The following is a 6855-nucleotide window of genomic DNA, read 5'->3' on the forward strand; positions in this document are numbered from 1 at the left end:
AGGACAGAGCCTTGAGGGACCCCACTGGTCACAGGGCACCACGATGAGTGACTGCCATCAATTACAACCCTCTGGGTCTGACCACGAAGCCAGTTTCTCAGCCAGCGGATCGTGGTGGAACCAAGGCCACAACTGGCCACGTCCCTCCTGAAATGGGGCACACAGAACTGGATGCAGTACTTCAGCTGTGGCCTGACCAGCGTCGCATAGAGCAGGAGGATCACCTCCCTGGCTGTACTTGAGATGCACCTGTGGATGCACAACAAGGTCCGGTCAGCCCTACCAACCAGGACCTCACTGCCGGCCCATGTTCATCTTGGAATCAATAATGACACCAAGATCCCTTTCTGCCTCCGTGCTCTTAAGATGGGAGTTTCCCATTCTATAAGTGCTGCTGGTTTCTACTGCCTAAGTGCAGCACCCTGCACTTGTCGGTATTGAAATGCATCTTGTTTATGTCAGCCCACTCCTGTAACCTATCCAGATCTTGAAGACCCCTAAGGTAGGAGAGGGCACAGCCTCCCTTGGGAGCCCATTCCAGAGCCTGGCAGCCCTAACTGTAAAGTAATATCTCCTGATGTCCAGCCTGAACCTTCTGTCTAACATAATTAGATCATAGTTGGATCATAAATAGTTGTTAAGAAGTCACTTTTATTTGACTCTTTGGCTGATAACTTCAATCAGACAGAGGACTCTGTGGTCCTCTCCTCCTTGTGCAGTGTATTGTATTGCTTGAGGTATGGGCAGCATGGTCTGTTGTGATCCCAGTTATAGGGCCATGCTCTAATAACTGGAAAGCCCCTGCTTCTATCTCTATTTTCCAGTCTCAGTAAAATGATCAATAGGGTTTTTTTTCCTTTTTTTTATGGCAGCAGACCATTAAGAAAAGTCATCTTGTCAGCTTCCTTGGCATGTTACTCACCCCATCCCTCCCCCAGCCCTTTTTCTTCCTCCTCCCTGGATTTTTTGGGGAGAGGAGGGCAAAGGGAATGTGTCAGCTCCAGAGGGAGGGGCTCTTTCCGCCTGCTGGATCCTCATTTCCTTAGTGTCATGCCAGGATTCCTTGATGCTGATTAAATGTTTCCTTTGCTAAAAAAGCCTGGTTAAGATTGATGGAAAGCTGTTGACAAGGAGCCAGGCGCTGCTGTCTCCCAATGACAGACAGCTCCTGCTGCAGTCCGGAGGGGCAGCCTTGCTCTATAGAATGCTGTTAAATTTGGCCCCAGTGCAACAGAAACCTTGAATTCAAGGTTTTGTTAAAAACGAATCGTTGCTGACCGGGGATCGTTAATAATTCACAGTGTGTGCCTGAATCCCGCGGGGCTGACATGTGTCTGTCTGTCTGCACGCAGAGCTGGACTGTCTCACTGAGATGCCTAAATTGAGATGGCAGCTCAGTCTCTCAAAGCAGTTCTGAGCCCATTTTAAAAGCTTGGATGACTTTACATTGAGATGATTGGGTCTTTTCAGAATCAATTGGTTATGTAGCAATGTCAGCATGGTGTGAGCTGCTGCTCCAGAAATGCAGAGTCAAAAACATTGAACTTCAGAAGGCTGGATCTGACTCTGTAACAATAAGTCCAGGATTTGGGAGATTTTGCAGGAGGGAGAAGGGAAGGATTGGGGGCAGGGGGAGGATTTTTTTTAAAGTAGGCTAAACTTGTGAATAGTTGAGAAACAAAGTACTGTGTAGCTACATCCTGCAGTCAGACATCAGAAGGATTGTAAATTCCGCTTGATCTGCAGTTCAAAGCCACTGCCTCCCTGAGGAAGAAATGCTTCATCTTGATTTGCAAATGCAGACTAGCCATGGAAACAGTGTAATAATAAAAATAAAGTACCCAGCTCCCGCTGGAAGGCAAGGAGACGCGCTCATGTCATTTGAAGGTTGTTGTGGCCTGTCCCATAGGTCTTAAAAGCATCAGAAAGTCCCAGTTCTTCGATAGAAAACAGTCTGCTTGTAGCAATAAAGACTTAAAGGTGTCTGAAAAATACAGACTGTGCTTCCAGCATGGGTTTGATCTGAGCATAGACCTGCCTAGATAACACTTAAGTAGTTGCTAAAATCCAATGGCTTGATGACAATTCAGCCTTATAGAGACTCTTCTTAACACATTTGGGCTGTTGAATGTAAAAATGCATTTAGGTGGAGGTTAGAGAAAAACCTTGTTTTTAAGCACTGTAGAAATGATTTACAACTGAGCGCTTCTGCTTTAGGCGGGTAGGCAGGTGAACTAGAGTTTGTTCTTGTCTGTGCTCGGGACATCAATCAGGTTTTGAATAATCACTCTAAAATGTCTCCGTTTAAAGGTAGCTTTGAGCATAGGTATCTTATCTTCATTACACTCATTTAGAGTTCTAGGTTGTGGTGTTAAGAAAGCAGAAGAGATGCTTTCCATTTTTTAATTTAAAAGGCAAATTCAACTGCATATCCTCCCCTCTCCACTTCCTCTAAAGACTCTGTTTCTCATGCTTTGATGTCTTCAGTGCCTTTTGCACGCTCTCCTGATTTGGGTCTCTGAAATCATGCCCCGTCCCCCAAACAAACAAACAACAACAACAAAACAGAGGCTAAGCTGCAAGAGCATGCAAAACACTTGAACGTGAAGACCTTGTTTTGTTTATTTAAAAAATTCTTGGTAATAAAGAACAAAAGAAAATAAATGCAGAGAGAAATCAGCTGTCTAAACAGCAGTGTTTTGAAAGGGTACAGTTTCCATTAGCACAAACTGAGTATTGAAGGGTCTGTAAGCCTTACCAGGAGAAATTGTTGTATATTCAGGGGTTTAAAAGTCTGCACATCTTTACTCTCTATTAGCTACAACTGTCTTCACAAAACAAAAGATCTATGCTTTATTTTGTGGTGTCTGATAAATTAGCCAAAAAGATGCTGAAATAATCTATCTCAGGCTGATGTCATCATGTTGCGATAGTTGTTCTTATCCTATTGACCAGTCAAGGTCAATGACTTTGTCTTAAAATGGTCTTTTGCCAAGTTTGTTGATCTATAATGTGAACTGAACCACACTGTAAAATGAAGTTATTGGTATATTAGAAATCGGTCTTTCCTTCATCCCTGAGCTATGTTAGCTTGGACTCTTCCTGGTTTTATTCTTTTAGCTGACGCCTTGATTTGAATGCTGATTTCAGGATACCAGACTTGCATGAGACATGTACAAGGAAGAAAAAGCTACTTGGCCTTCCTTTAAAACACACATCTGAGTTATATGACTTCTTCTTTCTTCCCATAATCACTGTAGCTAAATTCTCTTGCAGTTTCCCACTGTCTTTTCCACTGAACAGTAGCATGTTCTTGGGTGTGCCCAATGTTGCTTCCATCACAGCTGGGGTCTTTGGGACTCGCAGGGCCTTTACAATTGGCACCTCTCAAAATGCAAGTGAAAGTAAGGAGAGCCGAAAAGAAACATTATCGTGTACCTGGGGAGATTTTTTTTTTTCTGGCATTTGCAATGTTTCCAGCAAGATACTGAACCTTGTTGTGCCCTCAGATTAGATCTATCACGTTGCCTCTGTAACAGTCAATGTTCTTACCAGCCATGGGGTGCAGTTTTACAACTGTGGTACTTTTCAAGAGGAAATCTGGTGCCAAGCAAAGACTTTCTAGTACATCTGGCTGAATCATAAATCTCCTTACCTGGCATGTGCTTCTCAGCCTTACCCTGTGATTTGCTAAAGCTGTTGAAATACCAACATGGACTTGGCTACCTCTGATGGGAAGGGAAGGCAAACTGCAATCCTGCTATGAAATCATAATGCTCTACTTGTGACATCACAATCACTGCTGTGGCAATAAGCTGCACAGGCGCAATTATGAGAGCAGGATTTTGCCACAGGATGCAATAGGAACATAAAGGATGAGGCCAGAGGAAAGAACAGTCCTGTTCAAACACCTCTACCATGGCATGGCTGAGTCACAGATAAGTATGAACTTGTTACCTTGTGGAGTTTCTTTTTCTGATCTGCCCTGGGAGGAAAGTTCCCATCTCTGTGTGTGTAAACTCTTACTCCAGTTCTTGGCTGTTTGTGCAAATTAATATTTGTAAAGGAATAATTTTTGAGTAAGTCCAGGGTCGTCTTGTCTTTCTCGTGTCCTTGTGACAAAGTATTTAGAAGAATTTGCAGATTTGTTGGAATCTGGTAGGTTGTGCTTTGAGGTCTTAATTGAGAGTGGACTGTGCCAGCTGTCTCCTAAGAACAGTTGTGTTCTGGAAGGGGGCTAATGTAACTGAGCTGTAGACACAGTTTTGTGTTGCGTGTAAATGAAGACCCTTGATAGCCAAGAGGACCATGTCAGTTGAGGTTGTTTTGTATGTACATTTGTTATATAGTTTTGCCAGACCACTACAAGTGACTGTGGTTTGAAAGAGACTTGGAGATGAGTTGTTTCTCCTAGTATCTTCTTTGTCTGTCTTGGGCTGTAATTTGTGCAGGGGCAGTTTCACTCCTTGTCTGAATGAATCTCTCACACAACAGCATAAGGCACTACTTTAAGTGATCTTGAAGCCACAAAAATTCCTAGATAGACTCTGGGGCAGAGAGAGACTTTTGACTCTCTGAATCTGCTTATTTTACTTTAGAGCTAGTAAGTCAGTGTTCAGTCTGACCTTGCTCATTTGATCTGACTGAATGTTAGTAGTTATCGTGGAAGTAAATGGATGCAATTTTAAAGAAAAGCCTCTGATCCATTTGATTAGGTTTTGTTTTGACCTATGTCACATACTTGCTGCACTGCTAATGTGTACTCAGATTTATCTTGGAAATAACAAAGATTTATTACAAGCCGTCTTTGCAGTGTGTACTCTTCAGCCTTTGAGAGGTTTGTGGTCACTAGAATTAATCTCTGGTTTATGATTAGCAGGATTTTGCTGTGTCATTACACATCATGACACCCTCTTGGTCTGGTAGGGTCAGAGACCTGAAGGCAGCACCTTTTAAGCGTAACACAATCTTGCTGCTATCCAGTGTCTCTGGTATAAGACTTTCCTTTGTAATATTGTTTAAGGAGCTCTGTCTAAGGACACCGAGTGTCTTTCCTTCTTTTCCTGCTGTGTGGTGTTTTCCTCCTCTACCTAACTTTGCCTGGAGCACACATCGCTTGCTTTGCATGCCAGTCCTTCCATCGATCACATTCCAGTCCCATGAAGCATTGCTGTTTTGAGAGAGTTCTAGTTTTTGTAATTCTACATTGTTGCATTCATGGCTCAGACAGGTATCTGTCTTGTGATCTGCTGGTGATTCAGAGGCTTGTTCCTGTGTCTACTTCCTCCATTTAAAAGTTTAATTTGTGATAGAGACTGGTTTGTTCAGGCTTACTTAAATACCAGGTTATACAAAGTCCAAGCAGCTACAGAATGTCCTCGTGCCTGTTACAGCGTGCTGGGTAAGCTCTTGTATAGGACACCTGTGTTTCATGCATTAGTTGGACGGATTAAAGCTGATTAGTTTCACTATTGGGGGAAAACTTGTGTATATGAGGAGCTCAGGCTGTGAAATGACTGAGTGGCTGGGCTTGAAAATAACTTAGAGGTAGGGCCTTATTCTCAGGTATTTATGGGGTCATTTATGTTGGGTGCTTCAATGGGACTGAAACTGCTTTGGAAAATCTGGCTGTTGGTGCTTATTTGTCAAGGATAGGAGACTGCAATAATGAGTCATGGGTACAAGCTATAGGTCCCTTCCATCTTGGCTTTATGTCCTTTATGCAACAGAAAATTTAGCTACACTTATGGTCAGGAATGCACCTCAAAGATGTATAGTGTTGGCTTTTTTTTTTTTTAACACCAAAGAGGTTATGACTGTGTTCAATCCCTGTGCCAGTAGCCATGCTCCTGGTGCCAACAAGGAGTCTAGATTGATGGGCTGTAGGATTCAGGTAACTGGTTTGCTTGTCCCTAGAGTGGGATGACTAGGTTAAAAACTAAGTGAATTTTGGACACATTCCGGTCTCTGCTAGTTATATGCTTTATTTTCTGTGGCAGTCTGTCCACATTTAGGACTTCAACACTGGCCCAGATACCAGGCTGGAAGACTCCTGGTTAGCAGGTCCCACCAGTTACTATGAGTAGGAGAAGCTACTGGCTAGATGTGCTGGCACCAGTCATCCCTTAAGGAACTTTGTTTCCAAGACCAACACTTTGTACTAGCCAGGAGGAGGCACTCGAACCTGACAGCTGTTGTTCTGAGATCCAAGTCAGTCACCAAGGCCTTGTCTGTGATACACCTTTGGGTGGCTTTGATACCAGAGTTGTGCTCTTAGGGCAGCAGTGCACCCTGGGAAGCACCCACTGGTAAAGGGGGAAGCACAGGCGTCTCTGCACATGGTCCAGTGGCAGAAGCCTCCTATGACATGTGAAGCAAGCATTGCTGTGTTGGCAAGGGGCAGGAGTTCCTGTCACCATGAGGGACTTACAGGAGCACTTGAGGTTCTGCCTGCAGCACCCGAGTTTGGCTGGCAAAACTGGGCAGTGTGGTCCAGGCCCCAGGCTCCCTCTCCTTTCAGAGTGGTGCTCACCACTGTAGATGGCTGCCTGTGCAGCGTCCGACTGGAAGTGCTGTGTGGGCTCTGGCACTGTCTGTGCACCCTCTGTGGAATGCCAGCAATGCCTGGCCCCCAAGCTGGGGTGCTACAGAGAATGCTGCCCACTTGGGCCAGCTCCCTCGCCTGCTGTTGTACTCCCACTGTCATGTAGCTGCAGTGGCCGGTCTTTTGCATTCTGCTAACCAGCTCTCTCCCACCCTGCAGGTATATGAGTGGGCAGTGTTTCCTCATACCCTAAGAGGCCTGAGCCAGCAGGCAGCGGGGAAAGGATGCCCATACCGCCGCCCCCTCCACCC

This window comes from Crocodylus porosus, unplaced genomic scaffold, assembly GCF_001723895.1.
Source record: "Crocodylus porosus isolate Cpor-Errol unplaced genomic scaffold, CroPor_comp1, whole genome shotgun sequence".
Classification (NCBI taxonomy): Eukaryota; Metazoa; Chordata; order Crocodylia; family Crocodylidae; genus Crocodylus; species Crocodylus porosus.